We start from the raw sequence: 26,290 nt of genomic DNA, 5'->3' as shown, positions 1-26,290 counted from the left end.
GGAATCCTAAAGGACATTGGGGTTCTTTACAATGACAGAAGAATCATTCACAATTTATATAAAAACCAAATAGTGGTGATAAAATCAGGGCACAGCTGTGAAGAAGCAAGAATAAGGGAAGGAGTGCGACAAGGCTGTATATTGTCACCCGTAATTTTCAACGTTTACATTGAGAAAACCATTGATGAAATCAAAGAAAAGGCATTGGGAGTGTATATCCATGGAGAAAAAATTTGAATGCTAAGATTTGCCGATGACATTGCCGTTATAGCAGAAACAGAGAAGGATTTGAAAAATATTCTGGTTAATATGGCTAGGGTAATGAGTAAATATCAACTGAAAATAAGCACGAAGAAAACCAAGATATTAGTATGCAGCATAAGAGAAGAAGCCAAGACTAACATTAAAATAGGGAAGCAAAAACTGATAGAGGTTGATGAGTTCAGTAATTTGGGAAGCAAGACAACTAGTTTCTACAAGATTCTATTATTCTCCTGCAACTTGATATTTTCTTTCAAAGCTTAGGTCTTTGTAATAGAATCCCTGCAAGAGCTGGGACCTTTTGTCTGATTTTGGAGAAGAGGAAAGCATCAGAGGGGGGAGGAGAGTGCTGAATTGAGGGGGATAACGGATCTTGGGAAATGCACTAATGTTGCTTTCCCATGGCACTGAGCTTCTCTATATGATAGTTCCATCTCCTGGGGAAGATTCAATCTATGCACCTTTTGATATTAGCCATAAATGACCCGCAGTCATTTTGTCTCATTTTCGTCAAATGATGGATGCGGGAATAAATTTTCGTCCATCGGGACCTTGATCTTCAAACGATCAATGCGGGAAAACGATACTTCGGGGAACGTTAGATGCGGGAAAAATTACATTGTCTATATGGAACTTTATTTGAGACAAGAAACGGTGAACGATAAATGCGAGAAAACGATCAATACGGGAACGATAGATCGGGGTTCCACTGAATATTTTTTCTTTTGAAAGCAGCAGTGTAGTGACTTCTTTTCCCTGCCATCGTAATACTCTCAAATGCACGGAATCAAAACTGAATCGATCTCCATACTCAGAAGCAAATCATGTTGCCTTCTTATCCTTGCTATGAGAAAAACGCAACGATTTTGTTGCAGTTTATTCCATGATGGTGTTGAGGCTTTAACACTACAATTTAGGTAAATTGTAACCAATCATACGAACATTTTGTGAGTTGATCAAGATTTAGCTTGAATGGAGCCGAACCGAGGGTTAAGCAGGCAATCTCGCAGACACGGTAGAAGTGCACCCGGCGACTGATTGGAACACACCGAATCTTTGCCTGCTGCCTAAAAATGGAAATTTTTTATTTTACTTGAAAGCAAAATTAAATAAGCTAAGTTACTGTTCAGCTATTTTTGACGTTGATTTTTTGTTGTATAGCCATCAGGTGGCAAACTTGGGTATCCATTATTTTTCCGAAGTAAATTATTCAACCCGATTGACAAAGAGAATTTTGCATCCAATTCTAAGATGAACCCTCTTTTCTGCAGGAGTTAGTAGGGAAAAAAAACCTAGTCTTGGATTCGTGCAAATATGCTATAAAAACAACAGACTTAGTAATGCTTGGAATGCATGAGAATATATATAAGAAAATAATGTACAATTCCCTGCCTATATACACGAGATGCTAACCTCCTTACGTACCTCAGGCGTAGAAAAAAAATAATATAAAATAGCAAAAAAAAACATTACTATCAACCATCAATTATTTATACTCCAATACTATCAAATATTTGACTAATTTCAAATACTTTCTCATCACATATGAATCCGGTACTTGCGCTGTTGAGAGGTCACAACATATCTACATGACACTTGTGACAAGAGCTTCGATTTGTCCATCACACTTCGGAATGGCTGCATCAGTAGCTCTTTATGTCGTATTAGAGGGGACCAAAATTTAGGCAAGTTGATGTATGGTGGTGCACTAGAGGCATTTTAGAGAGATGCACCATATCTTCATTTGAGTCAGAAATGAAAGAATTGAAATAATTTGGGCTTGCTTCATTTTTTTCTTCCAACTATTCTGAAATAATAATTAAATCCAAATTAATATGATCATACTATCATTTTCAGATACCTCCATACTTAAAAAAAAACTTTCAATGACCTTCTAAGCTTCCTGAATCTCTTTTCCGGTGGAAACTGTTACTTATTCCTCATTATCAATTTCTTCCTCCACATCCACCTCAACTGTTAATTCACAATATGCCATGCCCTTATCAATGACATGGAAGATAGCTTATTTTGTGTTAATGGCAAGCAGCCATCTTTTATGCATTGAATCCATCATTGCCTATAATTAACACAGAATCTTTTTTAAAGTTATCATATTTCATGGCAAATATTTGAAAATACTTTAAATATCCTCAAGAAAATTGATTAATAATTTTCATTACATATGACTAGGGACATGCAAAAGTCGCAAATGCGATAACGCGAATTTTAACGCGAATTCCGGGATTTTCCCGCGAAATACGCGATTTCCGGCGTTTTCCCGCGAATACGCGAATTTCGTATTAATTGCGATTTTCTCCAATTCATGGGCGATTTTCACTAACTCAGACGCGATTTTCACAATTTTTTTCTTCTGCTCATGCTCCTCCCACGAAATTGTTTTTCGAGGCGTACATTTAAGCCGTAATATTTTCCCTGCATTGGCCGCTTTTCGACGCGACGAATTTCCATGGGCCGCCGTTCACGGCTCAGCGCCGTGAGATGTCTCGTTTGAAAGTGGCCTGAATTTCACGGAACCGTGCCGTGAACGGCGGCCGGCGAAAAGTCGTCGCGTTTGAAAGCAGCCTCAAGATAGCACGATGTGTATTTCACGCCATAACGGCGCACCGCCGGGCCGGATTGAACCTTGCCTTGCTGACCGTCAACAACGCCGTGCCGTCAACTGCGCGATTCGACTCGCTTGAAGACATGCATTGAGACCAATGGTTATTTGAAAGCACAGTGCCGTGCCGTTGACGACGGCCGGAGCAAAGCAAAAGCCTGAAAGCGGCAAAAAGTGGCTGTGCGCCGTCTATTCCGTGAAATACTCACGGAGCTACATTGTAGCAGCTTTAAGCCAAAACGACTTATCGCCGGCCGCCGTTCCCGGCACAGCGCCGTAAAATTCAGGCCACTTTCCGACAAGACGACTCTCTGGATTTCACGGCGCTGTGGCGGGAACGGCGGCCGGCGGCCGCGGAAATTAGTCGCGTCGGTGAGCGGCCAATGCCGTGAAAAAATTACGGCTTAAATATACGCCTCGAAAAACAATTTCATGTAGAGCAGAAGGAAAAAAATGATGAAATTTGCGTCTGAGTTGGTGAAAATCGCCCATGAATTGGAGAAAATTCATGATTTCCACAAAGAAACACACTCGAGGAAATAAGGCGACTTGTTTGTCCGGAGGATGTCTAAACCGCATTCACGATGTCCACAAAGTAGCCAAAATGCCATGGGAATCAGATGGTTGACTTAATAAAATTACTGGAGGGTTCAAACTATCCAAATACTCACATTCTATAAAGAGATAACCCTTTCGCTGCTAATGACGAAAATATGTGGCAGGACGTTTCTTGACCCGGGAGACGAAAGGCAAAAATTTTTGTCTGAGATTTTCCTACGCAGGCCTAATGCCGAAAATACATTTCCTTGCTCTCCTCCTTTTATGACATTCGTGGGTTCGCAAAGTCTTAGTTTCGGGACCCAACACAGGCCAACACCATGGACTGGCAAAATCTGTAACTGCCGAAATCCGGAAGCATGAACCTAGACCCTCGTCTCTTATTACCCCTCTTTTTGGCAAGGGACCGCAATAATACAATTGTTCATTCAGTTAGTTTGCAAAATAAATAGTATATGGTTCTTTCTTAAAAAAAATATAAACGAAGAATTGAATTCTTTGTCTTTTGGCAGAGTTTACAATTTTTAAATGAAATTCTATCATAAATATTAACTTATATCTCGATTTCACTATAAAATCAACATGGAAATTGTTAAGGCATTAAATTCGTTAATGCTGACGGTAGAGCTTCATTCAAAATTTTAAAATTCTCAGAATAAATCGAGGAATTCAATTGGAAGTCTGCAATTTACGTGCAAGCAACAATCATCCATATAGCTAATTCACATAAACAAAGCATGAGTTGACAGCGAACCAATGATGCTGGTAGGGTGGTAAACCACGAAAGGAGGGAGACCAACTACCCTCAGAGTCCAAGATAATGCAAAATGCCCACTAGGAAGGATCAGAAAAGGTTGGTGTTGAGAGTGTTTGATTATCTGCAAGACCTTTCTTAACAGATGTCCAACATAAATGCTCCATACAGAGGGGACCAAGGAGTCTATTAGAGCGCAGTCCCGCATTCATGTTAAGGAGAGAACTCCACCATTTTGAAAGAGTTAAAGAAGTTAAAAATGAGCCTCAAGAAAATTCATAAGAGTACTTTTTTAGATAAAACCACTTATTAAATCTGCAAAACATGAAAACCTCTAAAGCAGCTGCTGTAAAGTCAATACCTATGCAGATGGCTGAAAAAGCGTCAACCAAACTTAGTTCTCTTATGGTAGAAGACCTAAGCAGAAAAATAGGTACATATTTGAAAAGATCTCAGTTTTTGATCCCCAAGAAGTTCCGTCTACAGACATGAACCCTGACTTAAAAACAAAAAATTCATGGCCTGGAATCAATGGAGACAGAGAAGTTGATGTTGGGAGGATTACAGAAATTACTACAAAAGCAAAATTCCCGGGGTTCAGTGGATGTAATTAAAGCAATCCAGGAGCTCAAATGTCTGAGACATCCTTTGTATCTAAGTGCCTTTAAGCAATTTGGATCACTTCTGCAAACATGGACTGAGAAAGATTTCTTTCCTGCTATAACGCTGTGTTAACAGATAAGAGAACAAATGTAAAAGATGACAACTTGATCACAATAGCAATATTTCATTTGAAATTACAGACATTTAAAAGTAATTTCTCTCTAAGTAAGCTAGATATATGTATACGCAAAGGATAAATATGTAAAATAGGTTAATTCAGTCAATACTCCATGTATATTATTGCTTTAATTATTCCCAATCAATAATATCCTAAATTTAAGGCAATGGGTGGGCCACTGCCCTCAATCAACATAAATTACTTTGCCGTTAAAATAACACCGATTTCAGGGCAAAATAACATCGCTTTTGTAGAAAAATAACACCACTTTTGGCTATAAAATAACCCCACCTTTTGCATGTCCCTACATATGACATGTTAAGGATTATAAAAAATAAATGAACAGGAGACTACTGCAAAAATTAGACTATAAAATACATTGGCTTTTGACACTTTAAATTCCCTCTCTCCAAACTACAACCCACGTTGGGATCCCAAGAAAAATTCTGTGGAGAGTACACAGAAATGCTGGGTCTGCTAAGCGATGTGATATACTGGCGAGAAGCTGGGCAAACTGTTCTATGGCAAAAAAAATCACCGCCGCATATCAGCTAATACGTTCTCGACCAAACCCATCATTATCACACGTGGAGTGATGTTCTGAATTGCTACAAATTGACTTTCCAACCAAGAGTCAGATTTTGCAACATTGATACACAGGCCAGACTCATAACTGTCGCCGAGCGCATTATATTGTGAACCACAATCGTTCACACAAGCATTGAAAAATTACTGAAGCATTAGTAAGAAAGTGATACACTGGGAAATATAGGAATAAGATAATGAAAAAGGCAATGTTATATTTTCAGTCACGGTAAAGTCCTGAATTATTTCCATTTTAGAAGCCGAAGTAGCAATGCATTAGGGTATATCTGTCTCCATGGATGGAAGGGAAGTACCTAAGTAATAGCTGAAATATTTCTGCCTGTAAGGGATTAAAGGCTGTGCTTGTCCCCTCTTTTATTTGCTGAACATGGTATGTGAATACTTAAGAAAATTTAGCATATAATAACAGTATGGGAACCCTATCACATGATTTTTACCATGAAACAAGGGAAAACAGTATGTTCTCCCTTAGTTCTACAATCACTAAAAATAATTGAGATAGTTGGATACCTTTACCATATTTACTCCTTGGTATGCTCTCAATTGGAGCAAAATGGTTATAACTAATGTTTAACGTGAAATTTACTGCTCATTACAGGTTTATAAGAAAAAAAAACATTAAACGTCTATCACTGAAAATGTTATTCCATGTACTTAATCGCGGCCACATTACTGGTCTCTAATTCTCTCGCTATGAATTGCGGAGATAGGCCGCCTTGGGGGTGTCTCCTTGCTGTGATAAGTGGAGGTTTTACGAGACAAAGAGACATGACTACACCATGAGAATATTGCCTAGAAATTTACACGTAAATCTGATGTGACCATAGGAGTGCTACAATGTTTTGGTATTGACTACGTTATGAGGTTCACTGCATTGAGGTTTCACTGTACAAAGATGGGAGAAATTTTACACTGATTCTTGTGAACACAATCGCAACAATGCATTGCCCTTCCAACCTCCCACAGTAATAAGTAAAAGCCATAATGCGATTACAACGTTAACATAATGTTTAACATAGACACACTAGCATTTACATAATCAAACATAAAGAGTACCAAGAGGGTATGATTTTATAAGTAAAAAAGCCAAAGCAAAAGTTTCATACACTTCCTCACAAAATAATAATACAGTAGAATCCTGATTTAAGGTTTTTCAGGGGGGACAAACTTTAAAACACTAAATGCAGAAAAAAACTAAATGAGGACCTGCCATTTTTTTCAGGTTTTAGGGTCTTTAATGATTGAAATGGCTTTTTATGAATAAAAAGTATTATTTTACGTAACTAAAAGGTGCTGCATGCTGCAACGAATTCATTGATTACGTGTTTTCAGCCCTATGAAGGTTGGATAATACTTTTCAGGAATCAGCTAAAAGAATGGGTAGTAAAAATGAGTAATGAGAGGATGACAATTGTTTTAAAGAAATATTTTGAGAAAATTTTAATATGCATCAACTGAAAAGCATTCCCACACGGATTATTAATATGGAAATTAGTGATTCCATTTTTACGTACAGAGAAAATTTCCAAAATCAGGTCAAATGGAGCCGGGAGAGTTGCTTACGCGGCACGCTGATCACCTTGACTCCGACTCGCCTTGTTTCTTGGCAGCTTTTAATAAAATTTGGTTGGACCTTGAATAACGATTAGCTAAACTCTGTTAAGTGAGAAAGTTTAATCTTCAACAGAACTGTATCTCATCCGAAAAATTGTCAGTGCCTCTGGTGTTTGGCAATTTCGTCAGGGTTATGATGTCGAAGTCAACCACCAAGGGATACCTGCCGGATTTTCGTATTTTTCCGCGCTCATCTATTCTACCGTGAGTATGAGGTAATTTTTTTTCCATTATGAGCGAATTATTATGATTCATGGACCGTGATAGTTCGTCAAAACTCCGATTGTCATTCTCTTTTGACATTAATTAGCACCAGATAGATATTTTTGAATCGACATCGATATCAACCAGCCGTATGTCGGTAAATTGGCTCCGGGATATCTAAATTACGATGTAAAATAATGTTGTTCCGCAGGGAAAGAATGCTCTCACTCACGGTCATGACGGGGAAACACTTCCTCTTGTTCTTTTGCTGTTCCTCCGTGGAAACTGACTTTGGAATGGATTACAGAAAGAATCTTCTAGTGAACTGCGCAATTGATATTGGGCCTCCTCTTTTGAAAAGAGAAAGTAGCCGACTGGAAAAATATCGGGCTAATAATGGACTGCCCGTAGAAAGTAAAGTTGAAAGGGGCATAAGACATCAATTGAAAACATTAGGTACGGATTAGGATCGGAGGATAACTCGTGTCATTAGTCGTCACGTATCATCGAAGTCAAGTTCAAGAAGTGAAGGATAAGGTAGTTCGGGGTTATTAAGGGATGACTTTGCTCCATTAGATCGGATCTGATACAAAAAGTGCCTGGCATTTGGATCAGAAGGGGAGCGAAACATTACGAGAAGACAAATCACCCCGCTTGCGAGTTGAAGGTCGCAGCGCTGCGCTCGCGGAAGATAGCAGTTGAAGAAGCGTTCCCCTGTAGATTCTATCGACTCTTGATAAACTTTCATGAGACTGTTCCTGTTGATGAGCATAAATTCGAAGATTTGGATGAACCGTCATGAAAAAACGTTAAATCAAGCAAAAAAATCTTGAGCGGGACAAATTTTTACGACCATAAATGCGGAAAAACGCAAAATGCGGAAACACTAAATACGGATAATTTTTACATTGTCCTAATAGGGAATGAATCGGGACTCAAAAAAATAAACGCTAAATGCGGAAAAACGTTAAATGCGAAGACGTTAAATCCGGATTCGACTGTACTTGGAATTGACAATGGTACCTACTTGAAGATGGTGGAGTTTCAGTCAGGGAAACTAAGGCAGGATGGACTAAGTCAGGCAGGATGGTATGGGTAGATAACCAGAGTTCTAATGACAGGAAAGAATCCTGAAAAGGAAAAAAAGGCAGTGTTATAATACTAATGCAGGGTATAAATAAAACAAATTTTAAGGCAGTTTACGTTCCTCGTACGAAAATACTAATTACAACTATGTCTGTGTAATATGTTGTCATCCTATGGTAAGAATATTTGGAAAGTTAAGATAAAAGCAAGACTACAATGTCATCAAAGCATACAAATAATGCTTGCCATGCTGATTCAAAGCAATAAGGTTTCATTAAGTAGCAAATTTGCTCTTTGACTCCTCTATCATCAAAAATGGGTAATTTCAACCGTAGGCAGGAGATGATACCTAATTTTTAATTGACCCAAAAACTGGAAAACATTTAAATAAACCACAGAATTCATATATTCTATGGAATATAATAGCTGATTGATGGCACACACAACAGCCTGCCCATGACGTCCTTACATTTTATTATGAAACAAATATTTTCACCCCATCAACAAATCACATGATGTATTTAAACTACTCTACTTATATTAAACAAAACAAATGGATTGATATCGTTTATAAAAACAGGCTACAATATATGCACCTACAAGGCACCAATGGCAGAAGTATAACACAAGTATGACAGCTAAAACAAATTATCCAAACTTTTTGAACGCAAACTATGGCTAAGTCTTGAACACCTCGAGATAATATATTGCAGCCAAACCATGATGCCTGTGAAATACAAAATCTGAATTATAGTTCATAATAAATAATGTAGTCAAAAACTCCCCAAAAATGAATATAGTACAACTAAAACCACGATGGAATAGCTAATAATAAACTGTAATGGGTCAAATATCCTGGGGTATTCTAGTGTATGAAACAAACAGTTGTCTGTGCATGCATAAGGTCACATCGATTTCACAACAAAACCGCAATATACTCACTTTAGCATTTTCAAACGAAACTACAAAAGTACAAAAAAATATATCTTAAAATTGCTCACAGACATCAAAAGACTGGAAACAAGCTTCCTTCCACAAAAATAAAATCAGTGACCTCAAAAAGTAATGAAGAATGTTTAATTTCATACCTCGATAGTAAGACTTGCAACATAGGACTTACATTGCAGTATTTAAAGAACAGGATTACCCAACACCAATAATCCACCATTAATAGAATTATACCATGTGCTCTTGCTCATAAAGTATGATAGATACCGATCTTTGACTTCAATGATACTAAAATTTTCTATTTCTAAGTAATTTAACAAAATATTTAAGAAATTATTGATACCTTTAAAAGATCAAATATTGACAAACTAAGTAAAATTTTGTTGACTCGATAACTCCTAATTGATTGTAATTATGAAATAGTCCGGATAGGTCACAAACAGGAAACAAATTCGTGGAAATGAAGGGTGTAAAATTATAATCTTTCCTTTTCCATTTACAAACAATTGAATTCTTTCTATGTTATTGACTTCAACAATGAAAAACGAAACTTAATACATAATAACTATTGCCTACACATCTTTATTCACTGTAACCATTATTACCCGTAGCCCTGCAGGGCTATTACACTAATCGTATGGCCGGGCCATAAGTCGAAATTGACCATAACTACATGCAAACAGACATTAACTCGTACGTGTTAATGTATCATGTAAAAAGCCTTAGGATGTCGTGCTACAGTTAGACAAATTGAAACGTTGAAATAAACCGTAGAGAACAATTTCATCTCGGCATGCTAATAGCCCCTGCAGCTGATTCAAAGCAATAAGGTCCGAATTACAAAGCAATGAATTTGCCCTTAGTGACACTGATATGATCTAGAATGGGTTTTGTATTAAATCGAGGGCAACCCATCATATTTAAGCACAAATCTAGGCAGAAACTTGTTAACTTACAGCCCTACCTCAGTGGTTAAATTTTAAACATTTCCATGTTATCCAAGAAGACAAAAATGCACGTGCAGAAAATGATAATGACTTATGTTGTATCAGATAGCCTACTTAAGACAAAAATTTCATAATTAAACTTTTATCCAATCAACAAATCAATAAAGCACACAGTACTTTAAACTGTCAAAAACTTACACATAAGTATGCAAAATCAATTGACAACATTAAAAACAAGAAGCAATAATGCCAAAACCACATATGCTACTGTACACGTCAACCACAACAATCAATCCAAAATTTCCCGGAACGCAGCCCAAATCAGTAGATCAAAAGGAGTCACAACGAGTTTCCAGAATATTCCACGAGATGGCGGTAGAATTGGAATTTCCCCCCCCCAACCAAAGCTTCACTTGTACTCCTGCTAAAGGATAGGCCTGTGAGCTCGTGAGAAGCAGCCTCGTATTTTATTGTGGCCATGTACCCAGATATTCTAAGAATCTCATTTTAAATAAATGCACTACTCATTTCAAGTCCCTTAACTCTTACACAGATTCTGACTATTGGGGGCACAGTTAACGCTAGGATAAGCACAACTGCACATTCAATAAAACCTTAACACTTGTAACAATCATACACCTTGATATCCATTAATGCATACAATTGAATATCACGTGAATCATGACCGTTCTAAGACCTTAAGAGATGATTGTGGCATGCTTCTGCCGATTACGAAATTTAACTAAATTTTTATTTAAAAAAAATTTAATTAAAATAAACTAAATACACATGCAGTGACCGAGCCCAAGAAATGATGAGATAAGTTTCACACCAACGGACAAATATCAAATGTTCCCTCTGGCTTAAAACAAATCACAAGAACACGTTCGGTATATCGTAAATACAGGCCCCTGCAATGAAACTCAATTACGCAAGATAGGTTTCAGCAGTGAGTAAATGCAGACAAAGATATAATACAATCAAACATTAATCAATAGAAAATGAGTAACTAGCAAAACCATAGTATTTCCCATTGTGGGCACAATAAGTTTACGGGAGCGTGACGAAAGTAATACACTAATGTGCGTGCAGTACGCTATTACAGCCTCAGGAAAACTGCTTCCTAAAGTTTTTATTGCCCATGCCACAAACTGAAGGTGATTTTGGTCCGTGAGTGAGTGAGGAAACTGGAGTGAAATTTTAAATGTTTCCGTTGTGTAAATCTGGATAACTTACAACTACGTTGTATTTCAAGTTTCAAAAAAATGTTCTCAAGCCATACAGTTACAACAATACATTTTTATTGCATATTGATTCCTGGGGGACAAACATAATGTACAATTTATGATGAACTATTTATCAACGAGGAAGGAGATCCGATATGCAGCATAAAAATTATAACACTTAAGTGCACATCTGTATGTCAACCGTGCGATTCATATTTATACATGCAAGAAAGTATTTTATTGCATGAATCCAGAACTCCATCCTCCTCCTTCAACGGATATGAGAGATTTCCACACGTGAGGATGGAATAAAAATCCATTCAATCGTGCATCATCTATTGTCCTCACCAGCATTCAATGATATGCATGGTAGGCTTCAAAGTTAGTAGAGAATAGAATTATTTTTAAAAACTGGAGGAACATAAGGGAGATGTGTTTCCCTAAAGAAAGAAATGCAAGTACGAATGCTGAGGTAGCAGTTTTATAGAATGAAGCTTTTCAATGTTGTGCTTTACTTTTTATGCAAATTATCAATCAAATTCCTGTGAAGAGGATAAATTATAAATAGAAAATGAAAAATTGTAAAAGGCAGAGCCTTTTTCAGTATTAATCAATATTACACTTTGATGCATTATATTATGGAGGTATTTCCTCCAATTAATGATCTTTTAAGCGACAACAATCTCTCGTGGGCATAAGGTCTGATGAAAGTAAGAGAAAACCGAATAATATTGCCGCAGGAAAAAGCAAAGGAAGTGGAGGAAAGTGGGAGTCTGAAGAGGCCATGGAAAAAGAAAAGGGAAGGGATGAGCTGACAAGCCAAACGAAAAACAGGACCATCAAATGGGCATAGACCTCAGCCAGTGCGGGCCATGAACCATTTTAAGTAGGCCAAGTAGCATATTACAGATAATTGAAAGTTCTCATGCATCGACAATTCATTCCCTAGATTACACAGTTTGTTTGAAAGCTCTTGGAACCTAGCTATGTGGAGAGAAGGACTCAGAAAGAGAGACGAATAAGTTTGAGGTAGGAAAGTATACCTCGCCCATCAGTTGGAATAGGGAATAATGGTTGGCAGGGTAGCCTAAAATAGCTTTCTGGAGACTAAAAATTCCAACAAAGCATAAAGACAGAACTCCAACCTCCTGTCCAGGCTATTACGTGTTGAAAGAACTTCAATCTATTTGTCTAGCTATTCAACTATTCAAGCGTTGAGAACAACATTTCTTTCTCCCTTTCCAAAATCCTATTACACACAAAATCTTAGCCTTCTAACTTCGAACTCAATGTCTCCAGTCTATCGAATCTGCTTGAATAGGTTCTTGGCAACAAAATACATGGGGCAAAAGTTATTAAGCAACATAAATAAAGTTAAAAGGGCATTTCCAAACAATTGCAAAATTTAATAGACTACTGGACAGAAACAAATGTAAGAAGAGCATTAGCAACGTTTAGCACTTGGAACGCTCAAACTTGATCATATAGGTAGATGGGTAAAAATCTTCCCTCAGGAGGAACCGGAGAAACATTTCTAAGACAGTATATATGTCTAAGATATTTGCTTTGGAAATGAGTTCCCTATACGTTGATGCCAGCAACACAATGTTATCACTCCCGCTTGGATAAATATTGGTAACAGGGTGAAAAATTCGAAGCAAGGTTAAACAATTGACATGAATATTAATTTAATTAAAAAAAGTAAAACGTCTGGAATCAACATATCTGAAGATGGAACAGATTACAAAAAATGGAGGAAATGGCAAACTAGAAAAACATTACTGTCTCCGAGTCTCAAACCCTGCCCTTTCAAAACAAAAACGTGATATGCTACCACTTGGCCAAATCCACCTTGAAAGCAAAATTTTTTATTTAAATTCCACGTGACAATATTTTTCCTATTTTAAATGCTTTTTTTCTCTCAAACCCGGGTATATATGGACAAAACCCTTGAACTAACCCTTCAACAGTATTCCTATCTAATAGTCTACTTTCAAATAAAAAAGGTTTCATCTTCTATCTTGACTTCACTTACGAAGAGTATCCCTGTCAGCTACTCAACTGCCTGTCACAAGCCCCATTATCATAGTGAACAAATCGCAAATACGCAATAGACTTCAAACCACTCTCTAAGGTAAAGAAAAGCTATAATATACCTAATTATGACATTTTAACAATGTACGATGCATTTTTTCCATTATTAATTCAATGAACTTGGCAAAGAGAGAGAATGGAAATCATTCTCAAACCAAAACATTCATCAGGCAACATCAATACACTCTAGCATTTCCACTGCCAAAAATTAAAGCAAACACAAAGCTAAGACTTAATCTTCAAATAAAAACCAAGGCAAAACAATAAGTGCAATTAACCAGTGCCATACACTGCAACACAAAAACCATATTCATAATAAATTGATAATGATACTCACTTGGAGATTGGAGAGGTTTAGTCCAGGGAAGCTAAGTAAAAGCAGAAAGGTATGGCTAGATAACCACAGCTCAATCACTACGACAGAATCCTGAAAAGGAAAGAAAGCAACCTTGTATTAATACAACAGAGTATCACAAAACAAACACATTGGCAGTACCTTTCCTTACCATACAAAAACAGTATATACAGCTACAACTGTGTAATACAGGCATCCCCCGAGTTACATAAGGGATGCGTTCCGGCAGACTCTGCGTAAGTCGAACATTCTGCGTTAGTGCTTCAGAGATTTCGATCGGTGGGGCGAATTCTCAGCGGAGAAATGCGCGGAAAATTCTCGGTGAAGTTTAATTCAATTCACTGCGATAATCATGAACGTGTATTTTGACGTTATTAGATAAAAAAATAAAGAAACATTAACATAGTCTGAGAGTTGCATCTCGAGCATTGCCCGATTGACCGATCGCGTGGATTCGGAAAAGTACGGTATCTCAACGCTACATTACTAAAATGAATAATTAAATTGATTCATTATGTTACACTGCAATCTAAGGGCCCATAGTTTGCATTGTATTCTTACCTTCATTCATTATATCTTCTGCCTTTTACATATTACGTTGATTGATGAATCTAGTGGTTTCATTGTCACAGTTAATAGACGTAGGAGAGGTGTCGAGGATTATGAGCAAATAACGCACAAAAAATACCAGTAAATCACTATATTCTTAGATATATTCACACGCACAAACACTCAATCTTTCATGTAAGCAAACATACTTCCATATTCTCAGATCTCAATAAAATGACGTGAAAATATCATCATTTGAATATTTACTTCGCTGGAAACATCAAAGAATATTCCCAATACATGAAGGTAATTAAAAATGGGCTTTTATTCAGCCAACTCCGTCATAAACTTGCAAAAAAGTCAGTGGGGAACAGCTTTCAATAACGCAAATTCATTTATATTGGCACACAATATGAGAGAACCAGAAAATGCAACTTAATAAAATCTAAGCAAAATACAACACGAAAACCCAGTCGCCAACATGTACGCAATTAATATCGCGTGTCAACTTTTTCTTCACTTTTTCGCGGCGTTCTTTGTCAATACTCAAAATTTCAGTGCCTTTACGTGGGTACTAACCAATTACTTTCCGCAATAAAGATTTCTGCTCGAACTTTATTTTCTTTTAATTCCACAGATGGAAATGTCCAAACTTAAGGATACAATTTTTAAATAGTTGAAAGTGGGAGTTAGGGAGTGAGTGCAACCACTTCCATCGCTAGAACTGCAAACAAATTTTCACGTTGATTGGTGACTTGGGAGTTAATTAGCGATTTTTCTACAGAAATTAATGAAAATTCCTTCGAGGAATGATAAAAATGGGTCACTTAGTTTTGTTTATCACGTAAAAAACTCGATAACTATTCGATATTTTTTCTACCATTGGGTATACGAGCGAATATCTACTTCATCTTGCTCGCATTCGAAAATTTACTTATTCACTTGAAATACGGTTATCACTTACGTAAGTACGGATTTACGTAAGTCAAGGCATACGTAACTCCGGGGATGCCTGTATGTTGTAATCCTATGGGGAGACAAATTGGAAAGTTAAGAAGAAATCTAGACAACAATGTTATCAGGGCAGACAAATAGTCATTGCAGTAATAATTCAAAGCAAAAACCTTTTGAATTAATAAGTAACGAATTTCATCTCAGCAATTCCACCATAATCAAAAATGGGTAACACCACAGGCAACGGGTAATATGTATATGGTTTAGAGGAAATTCGATGTCAACACCTATGCTACCAGTAATGCATCCCTATCTTCCCAATGTTAAAACGCTCTCACACAACGCGATTCATATAGCTCAAAGACCCCAACGAATGCATCTCGTGCACTATATGATGCATGGGTGTATTTGGGATATGAGTAAAATAAGTTAATTGTTCTTATGATATATCCAGCTAAATAATTTTGGATAACACTAAAATCAACTGATTCAAAGTTATTCATTGGTCTATCACTTGCAAATATCTCCCAACTTCCCATGAATTTCCACTTCCAATGTTTTACTGTATATTCCACCACAGTTAGTACAACAGATGATAAAATACATGCAATGATTCTTGCTAGTGAACTAAGGAATTAATTTTTTATAACAAAGACACAAATAAAGAGGAACAGTATAATTATGTCGAAAGCTTAACAAATGTTAAAACATTCACATTCATATTTATATGAATCATTAATTTTTCATGAAACATGATGAATTGGAAGGATTAAAATTATCTTTTTCAAGTAGCGACACCTATGTTCTCCATGTTTAATAATCACATTTTATTTCAAAGTTTTGAGTTGATTACAATTACAAAATATTATTTCTTTACCTAGGATTTGAAGAAGAACCACAGAAAAAATAAATAAGAGGATAGAAGCACAATTTTCAGAAAATCAATCTAAGTGGAAGAGGTTAATTGAGACTCTCACCCCAAAGTTAAGCATTAAAATCACTAAATATCGTTTGGTTATTGTAAAATTAAAAAAAATATATAAGCAAACGAGACGAAAAAGAACATTTTTTAAATTTAAACATCCAGAATGTTTTTTTTTCCAAATAACCCTATTTAGAGAATTGATGTAAGTGAATTCACTTACTTTCAAAGTTAATAGTAATTATTAGAGCATTAGCATGAGTTACTACACTTCAAGACTTTATATACATGATCTTAAATTGCTAGGTGGATGCCAATGGCAAGATGGACGCCGCACGCTAATATCATTCTTTAAAATCTTCCAAGCAAATAGGGTAGTTTCCTTCATCAAAGAAAACGAAAGACATTGATTGCGATTCGTTACCCACCATTAGTGTATTCATAATACACAAATTATTTGGTTTTTGAAATACCGGTTTAGACAAATGGCAAGGGTCAAATTTTATCCTCATTTGAAAAAGGCCAGATTGGCACCCATGCGATTCCACTCCACGTGACGTCACAGGGACCTAGTTTCTACACGAGAGGATAGGAGATATACATCGTCTGAGGTTACCAATGCATGCATGAGGCACAGAGCTCAGGGAAACATGTCTTAATAATCACCTATTAAAACTGGCTAAGGTCGGAAAGTTTTCTTCGTTTGATAAGGTATTAACCCTTTCATTGCGTAGCATTTTCTCAGAGTTGTTTCACATTGGCGGAGAATTTATTTTCACTGCATTGACTTTGTTTTTCGAAAATATGAATACAATTTCAATAAAAAAAGGATTTTTATATTCATTTGAGTATTTATTAAACAATTTGTTCATGGCATCACAGTGATGCCATCCGCACCCATGTGATATATGCTCCGGATATTTATGCAACCCGTTACACAAACATAAGGAACGACGGACAACATATTTTTACGTAGCAACTAAGAAGCATGAAATAATTTCTGAAATGATGGCGGAATTGGATTATAAATAAGATAAATATTTTTTCAGATGTAATCCACTATCCCTGCATCATATTTTGGGTTAATAAAAGTTTTCGAATTTTAATTTTTACATTTCTAAATTTTTAAATTTAATAGTAACATAGATTGGCATGCAAACATTTTGACATAACATATTTGACATTTTATATTGCGTTAATGCTGCAAAAATTAACTAATAATTCTGAAAGGGTTCAAACACAGCCCTGGAACTTCTACTCATCGTACACCATCAGAGGTAGGTATACTGGTTTGCCACTTTTTAGTCGTTCTTAGGACGTGAGGAGGATTATATCTTCTGTTTTTCCTTATAGTTTCAGTGGTGTAAGTGTCTTTTTTGAGTAACTCAATAGATATTTGAACAGATTATTATAATTTTCTCAGTAGGGTAGCCACAGGAGGGAGTTATGGATTACAACCCCCGTTGAGGCGCCAAAAATGGGTAAATTGGCCCCCGCACCCTGTGGAAGGGCACCAAAATCTCCGGCAAAGACCCCCCATTTCAAAATCGTGGCTACATGACTGTATAAACTGTGACCACAGAGAAGAAATCTGTCGATTAATTTTCGCACGACTTTGTTTGCATGTCCTCTGCCTCCAACATCAGGATCCTCCGGCCCAGTGTAAATTATAGCATCTTGCACGAGGCCATTAGGCTCGGAAAGCATGTATAATGTTATACAGTGTTTGTGACACCAAAGCAACATGGACTCATGAAGCAGGGTTCTTTACCCGAATAGTAAATTTCTTTCATTCTTTGAGTGAATAAATTCAAAAGGGCCGAATTTTATGCCAGGGGTCTCTTGGTATCGGATCATCTACTCCAGGGTTCCAGCCAAAATGTATGCAATGGAAAATTAGTTGAAATCGGTCTCGGGAAAAATTGCTGTGACGGCAAGAAAAATCGAAAATATTTTCCTACCTTTTCCAATAATCTGGAATCATCTTACAATACTTCATACAATCATACATTAGGTATATCATACCAAAAATATCTCCCATTCCCCACGAGTAATATTCCTATGCTTGGTTATCCTTGAAGAACTGCATGTTGAGACGCATTGGCAATATGGACCAAAGCCTTTCAGACGAGAATATTTCCTCCTGCTCCCGCATACTTGAATCCTGAAAGTATACCTCAGTTAACACCTATAACATATACTTCAATAAAATACATAACACCTACAAAATACACAAGAATGATGAGGTTGCTCTTTTGCAGGCAGAAAGAGATGTGAGCGTCAACATTTACAACCGACGTACAAGAAATTTGTATCTGTCTAAATGTGTATGTTCCAGATAAAACGGCAACGTATAATAATCCAAAAATAATTGTTTCTTTGAGATTAGAAATTTTGCTGACTTTCTTTTCTGATTATAATAGCTCTATTTGGTCAAAGTAAAATATGTAAATTGCTTCAAAGTTAAAAAACAACCTTCGCGGTGAAGACCCAATGCAGTGTTCCATCTATACACTTGAGGAAATTGTGCCAGAGGTAGTTTTATTGCGAGGAGATATTCTAAGCCTAGTTCACCAAAGGCTGATACATAAACGGTCCTTGGGGTTTGAAAATAGGAATAAAATTAAAAATGAAGGTTTCTCCCATATTCCACTAAGAGGCTAAATATATGTAAATACTGAAATGCCCAATAGAAAAAGGCCATACGGTAATATTAGAAAAAATAAAATCTCTATAGAGGAGTGAAAATGCACGCAATCGAAAGATGTCCCAAAGAGAGACTGTACTAATGTCGAGAGTCGCAAAATCTGAGAAGGAAGAGCTGACCTTCTCCATGGCATGCACACAACAGAATACTTGCATGCATTTCTAATAAGAATGGCAAAAATGCTTCTAAAAATAGAGATAACAGGCGACTCAGAGCGACTTGTAGTCTATTCCGCGGTGACGTAAAACGACTCTTTTATTTGAGCCCCGAAATTCGATCATTTTTTCCCCGAGGATTTCCCCAATTCTAATTTCTCATTCAAAATGAAAAAATATAAAAGTTTTCCTAGAACTTTTATTTTTTCTCGTGAATAACGAATTGGTGGTCGTAATTATTTCCACCTAGTAACTTTAACAAACTCATACGAAATAAATGAGAAAAAGTCGAAAAAATCTATTCCTTTTTCCGTAACCAATGTAATGAAACCCCCATTTGAAAGGATCGTTCAGAAAACGAGTTGCAAATATATTATGGAAGAATGTTATGAGTTATAACGGCATTATGTAAATATTAAGTTTAAACAATAATAAAAACGTCAACAGATTATTCAACTGTGTTTAGCGTGTATAAAGTGACCGTATTTTGAAATACGAAAATATTTTTCGTCGATGAGATGGAAGGAAGATTATGTCAAAATATTGTTTACAAAAATGTTAATAGGACTAAAACGAGAATAATGACCTTCAAATGTGGCTACATTTAGTACAAATATTCAGAATTGTAAAGAAAATATCACATTTAAATTTTTTTGTAATGGCGAAAAATCTTACAAATTGAAAAGTACTCCATAAATATTTTTAAAAATTACTCAACAAATATGAACTTTTTAAAAAACGGAAGGCATATCCAGGTAGCCTAATCCATTGCGCGTGCGGGTTACCATCTTGAGAGTAGACAGAACAGAGCGGAGGAGCGTAGGGAGCGATTGATGGACATAGGTCAGCGTGGCATCAATGTGATGCCACCCGCCCGTTGGCACGACCTACGCTGGGCATCAATGCTATGCCATCCGCACTCAAAGGGTTAATAAACCTTTTTTAAGCCAAGCGCTACCAGCCAGCAAGGTACTCAGCTACCCGCTAGCATCCTGCGTCCTATCAGCGCTCAAGAGCCTCGATCAAGGTCACTTCACAAGGCGGCAGCAGGAACAAGAAATGCTTTACAAGGAGATATTTCCCGGCATTCATACTTCCGCGTCGCGTTTTCGCGCGCTTGAAATTTTTCACTTTTCATTTGATCGCGAAAAATAGATATCCTCGTTTAAAAATCTAAAAGCGTGAAATACGTACTCCAGGAGTAATAATATTTCGATTTTGGCAATAAAAAAATAATAGGAAACCACCCTATTAGAACACGCCTGAAATTTCATTCAAATACCAGGAATTTTCTTAATACAGGGTGAATGATGGTCATTCACAAGATTATTCGAATGACTTTTCGAATTAAAATTCACCTTATGAAGCCACCTTAATGTAATGCAATAGAATGAATAACAATAACAGACTTAATTTTTAAAACCTTCGATCATAGGTCTGAGAATGTAGTGCACAATTTTTTCCCAAGGAATAAGTGACACTATTCAATATTAGGAAAATTATATAAAAAATCGTTGAAAATAACTGCACAATAATAATATAATTAACGGCCAACTATGTTTACTGAACCTCTTTCAAATACTAACTAATTACTACTACTAGCTATGCTGGAAGGACTCAAAAAAATAAACATGACACTTGTGCAAGGGCTTTGACTGGGGCATCAAACTTCAGAATGTACCGATGTATAGATTGGAGAAAATATCCACACAGCTTATCAACTGACTGTCACAAGCACCATGGTTCTTAAAAATACACTCAAAACAAGACATTAGACTTCCAACCTCCCACTGTGATAAGATAAAGCTACACTACGATTGTGGTATTTTAATAATCTAGATTTTGCATGCATTCTTCCCATTATAAATGCAATGAACTAAGACAAGAGAGAGAGAGAGAGAGAGAGAATAGAAGCCATCCACAAACCAAAACATTAATGAGTAAACATTATTATTACCTGACATTTATCCCACCAAACACAATGGGCACCACACATGAAAGACTAACTGCTTAAATAAAAACCAGGGCCAATAATGAGTGCAAATTAAAAGTTCCACACACTGTAGCACAAAATCCATAATCATAAGGAATTGATAGTGATACCCACTTGGAGATTATGGCGGTTCTGTTCAGGAAAGCTAACTTCAGGCAGGATGGTATGGCTAGATAACTGCAGCTCAATCGGCACGACAGCATCATGAAAATTAAAAAGGGTTGCCGTGTTTTAATAAAATGGAGTATCAAAAAACACACACAAAGGCAATATCTTTCTTCATCACATGATAATGCTAATCACAGCTATGTCTAAGGCCGCTTCACACGGTGGATGATCATGCCATCATTCACGGGATCATACGAGAAAAGTGGGATAAATAATTAGTTCTGATATTCACTAAATGATCGTCATTGTGACAATTCATTCACAAATTATTCCGTTTTAGACATCAAATGATTTCATTCACATGATCATATTCGCCATGTACAGTGGACTTACATGCTATGGTAAGACGAATTGGACAGTTAATATAAAATCTAGACTATTATGTCATCAGGGCACATATATAGTCATTGCAGTGCTAATTCAATGCCATAAGGATTGGATTATAACGTCACAAACTAAACGTACCTATGTTACAGGTCTATGAATTAATATGGGTTATCTACGCCGTGGGCAAGAGATAATAGCTTATTTCTTATCCACCAAGTAATTTACAATCAATGACAGCCCTATACCGGCGAATTAATTCAAAGTAATTCCTTATTATCTTAGAAGAGACGAAAATGTCAACAGGAAAAGATAGCTGATTGGTGGTACATTACACAGCCTCTTTACGACGTCCTAAAGCCTCATTACAATACAAAAACTTTTACCGTCATCAAAACAACATATCACACTTCACAAAAATCTGCAATACATACATAACACTATCCCGATGCTATCAAATCGTTAAAAAAAAGGATGCAATACTTTCAAAACCACACAAGGGTATAATACACGTTAAATAACTAAATTAAAATATCCTACCTTCCAATGTTAACTGCGCCTAGGACGAGAAAAATCGCAAGAAAGTAAATTACAAAGGAAACACGTTGTATCGTGAGGCATAATATCCGATTCATAGCATACTACGGACACTAAATTGGCCTATCAAGAGACTTATTATCCATAGAAACTTATAAAAGTACCGCAACTCCTTCCTAAAATACTATAAAGGTGTATTAAATTGACAGATTAGCCTAGAATTAGGTATTCGAACAGTACGATGTTACATTTACTACTAGCTCACACTAATAACTAACTCTTCCATATACGTACGTAACATCGGAGAAATTAAAAGGTACTATACATCAGACACGTCCGTATCACAATACATACAACATAGCCTGAGAATCGATTCATGTCTATTGAAGGTTAATAACACTCGCCATGAAGACATGATAATAATGAGCCTGAAGATTGTCATGCCCCTAACAAACCATCCTATCAATGACCTGAATACGTATCGTCACTAATCATGGAAACACATAATTTCAGGCACACGCAAATGAAATGAAAATAACACTCTCGTTACTCATGTCCACTACTTCCTTCAGAAGTACTTACGTCATCGTCACGTGCCCAAATCTTCGTACACTCACCTGAGTTTGGAACATGGCACAGAGTATTCAGAATGGCCCTTTTATCCACTCAAGCGTAATTTCTAATTGTTCTACGCATAAACAAGCAATCTCAAATTTGAATTAATCACTATTGAAAAAACTCATAAGCACTACACCTAAACAATCATATATATTTTGAGCTCGATCATTAATACGAACAACTGAATACCACATGAATCATGACCATTGAAATACCAAATGAAATGATATGACTTCTGAAATTTACTTCACTCTAACACAACCGTAACATAAAAATGGTTACATGAACTTACTCAGGCGGGATTCAGACTCTTACAAGCACTGATATCGGGACATTAAATAATGTTGATGGCAGCGATACGAAGGCGATGAATCCTCAGAAGACAACGACTCTGTATTTGTTGACCCTTCGAACTCTGAGCAGGAAAAGATAAAATTTTGGCGCGCGGGACGCTATTTAGAACGAGTATCCAAAATATTCCAGGAGATGGCGGGTGAATTGGAATTCCCCTCCCTCCCCTCCATAGAGGAATAGAGGTTCCAAACCTAAACCCCCTTCACTAAAATCCTCTCCTCTCCACTGTCCCCCTCACAATACCTCAGTCCTCGTGGGTATGACTCAGGGTCACGAGCAACCTCCAAACCCGCTCCCTCCCACTCCCTTCCCCACTCCAACTTAACAGGGCGTGGGAAGGGCCTCTATCCTTTTCCCAGTTGTTTCGTTCTCGGAAAAGATTCTGTCTTACTTCCTTATTTGGGAAGTCATGTACATAGAACTTTCGACGGTCATTCAATATTATAGTATATTTGCAAATAAGGTCGGTTTTGACATTGAGGACCTCGGTTCAACTCTGAAAACATATCAGCCCACGCGAAAAAAAATTCCTTTTTACAGCGCTCGGGTGCAGAGGTGTAAGGAACCATGTCTCATTTCCTTATTTAGGAAGTAAGTTTCATGAAATTTTCCTAAGATCATAGTGAATTAAAATACACTTGCTAACATGGGCGGGTTTTGTCCCTGATGACCTTGGTTCGACTCTGAAAAAATTCCCAAACCATACGATAAAACTTTTTTGCGCTTTTACAGCGCTCCGGCTGCATATGTGTTAGGAACCATGACTCATTTACTTATTAAGGAAGTAAGGTTCATGAAAATTTCAACGATCATAGTGAATCATAATATACTTACGAGGATGGACGGTGTTTGACCCTGAAAACCTTTTTTCGACTCTGAAAAAATTTCCAATCCACGCGACAAAACATTTTGTTTTTACAGCGGTCCGGCTGCTTAGGTATAAGAAACCATGTCTCATTTCCTTATTTAGGAAGTCAGTTTCATGAAATTTTCCACCATCATAGGGAATCATTAATACTTGCGAAAACGGATAGATTTTGACCATCGGAACCTTGGTTCCACTCTGTTAAAATTCCCAACCCACGCGACAAAAAGTTTCTTTTTTACAGCGCTCCGGCTGTATAGATATAAGGAGCCATGCTTCATTATCTTATATAAAAAGTCAGGTACATAAAATTTTCCAAGATCTTAGGGAATTATTACGTTCTGGCGAAAACGAGAGCATTTTGACCCTGAGGACCTTTGATCGACTCTTAAAAAATCCCCAACCCACGCGACAAAATACTTCGCACTACGGCTCACCGGGTGCATAGGTATAAGGAACCATGTCTCATTTCCTTACTTAGGAAGTCAGGTGCATGAAATGTTCCACCATCATAGGAAATTAAAGTTTACTTGCAAGCATGTGCAGTTCATGACCCTGAAGTCCTCCGTTTGACTCTGAAAAAATTCCCAACGTACGCGACAAAAAATCCGTACTCCAGCGCACTAGGTGCATAGATATAAGTAACAATATTTTACTCCCTTGTTTACACAGTAAGGTTCATAAAAATCTCTTAGATTATAGGGATCTATAATATACCTGCGAACACTGGCAGCTTTAGAACTTGGGTTGGGTGGGTTGGGAACTCTGTCGGTTTTTGACCCTACAGACCACGGTTCAACTCTGAAAAAATACCTTAAAAACGCGAGAAAAAAGTCGTACTACAGCGCACCGGGTGCATAGGTGTAAGGAACCATGTCTCATTCCCTTATTAAGGAAGTCAGGTTCATGAAATTTCCACGATCATTGGAAATTATAATTTTCTTGCGAACATAGGCGGTTTTTGACCCTGAAGACCTCAGTTGGACTCTGAAAAATTCCCCAACGCATGCGATGTAAATTTCATTTTTACTCCGCTCCGGCTGCATACGTATAAGGAACCATTCCTCATTTCCTTATTTAGGAAGTATGTTCATGAAATTTTCCACGGTCATAGTGAATCGTAATATTCTTGCGAAAACGGGCTGTTTTTGTCCCTGAAGACCTTGGTTCGACTTGGTTTGGAATTCATTGCATGCAAACTATACACCCATTTGCTGATAGCACTCTCTTTAGTACTCCTTCCTCGAGTAATTCCTCCATCTGTTTTCATAGACTTCATCATTGACTGCTCAATTTGGTACTTTCCTTCATGAAAATAACAAAAGGCATTGATTGCGATTCGTTACCCACCATTAGTGTTTTCATAATAAACAAATTATTTGGTTTTATTAGTTCCAGTTTAGATGAATGGCATTGGTGAATTTTAACTGCATTTGAAAAAGGCCAGATTCGCGCTGATGCGATTCCACTCCACGTGACGTCACAGGGACCTAGTTTCTACACGTGGGGATAGGAGTTATACATCGTCTGAGGTTACCAATGCATGCATGAGGCACAGAGCTCAGGGAAATATGTCTTAATAATCACCTATTAAAACTGGCTAAGGTCGGAAAGTTTTCTTCGTTTGATAAGGCATTAATAAACCTTATTTAAGCCAAGAGCTACCTGCTAACAGGGTACTCAGCTGCATGCTAGCATCCTCCATCTCAGCGGCGTACGCATCCTCGCCCCAAGGTCACCTCTAACGGTGGCAGCGGTACTCATAATTACGTCACCCGGGCTTTTCCCAGCATTCATACTTAGCCGTCGCGTTTTCACGCGCTTGGAAATTTTCACTTTTCATTTTATCGCGAAAAATAGATATCGTCATTTAAAAATCAAAAAGCGTGACCTGCGTACTCCAGGGTAATAATCTTTTGATATTGGATTTAAAAATTATAATAGGAAACCACCCTATTGTAATGTCCGTTGAAGTTCCACAACTTAACTTGTCAGAACGTCTAGCCGTGAAGTATACTTCTCTAAATCGTTGATAAACACTAGGATTCATTGATATATTCAACTTTAACATATCTTTCAGGAATAAGTGC

At 37.1% G+C, this 26,290-nt stretch overlaps 1 protein-coding gene across 1 annotated transcript in view; it reads right to left on the bottom strand.

Annotated features, from left to right (window-relative positions):
- LOC124173293 overlaps nt 1–23,423 on the bottom strand; it is a 42,259-nt gene extending 18,836 nt beyond the window's left edge. Inside the window, exons 1-4 of the mRNA XM_046552811.1 lie at nt 23,274–23,423; nt 21,449–21,511; nt 14,037–14,126; nt 8,426–8,528 (exon numbers count right to left, since the gene is read on the bottom strand). The gene's annotated coding sequence lies outside the window, so the exon portion shown is untranslated. The remainder of the gene's footprint in view (nt 1–8,425; nt 8,529–14,036; nt 14,127–21,448; nt 21,512–23,273) is intronic.
- Between the last annotated feature and the right edge of the window lie 2,867 nt (nt 23,424–26,290).

The sequence above is a fragment of the Ischnura elegans genome (genome assembly GCF_921293095.1).
Source record: "Ischnura elegans chromosome 13 unlocalized genomic scaffold, ioIscEleg1.1 SUPER_13_unloc_4, whole genome shotgun sequence".
Classification (NCBI taxonomy): domain Eukaryota; kingdom Metazoa; phylum Arthropoda; class Insecta; order Odonata; family Coenagrionidae; genus Ischnura; species Ischnura elegans.
The sequence above is the reverse complement of the archived record's forward strand: the minus strand, read 5'-3'. Positions and strand labels throughout refer to the sequence as shown.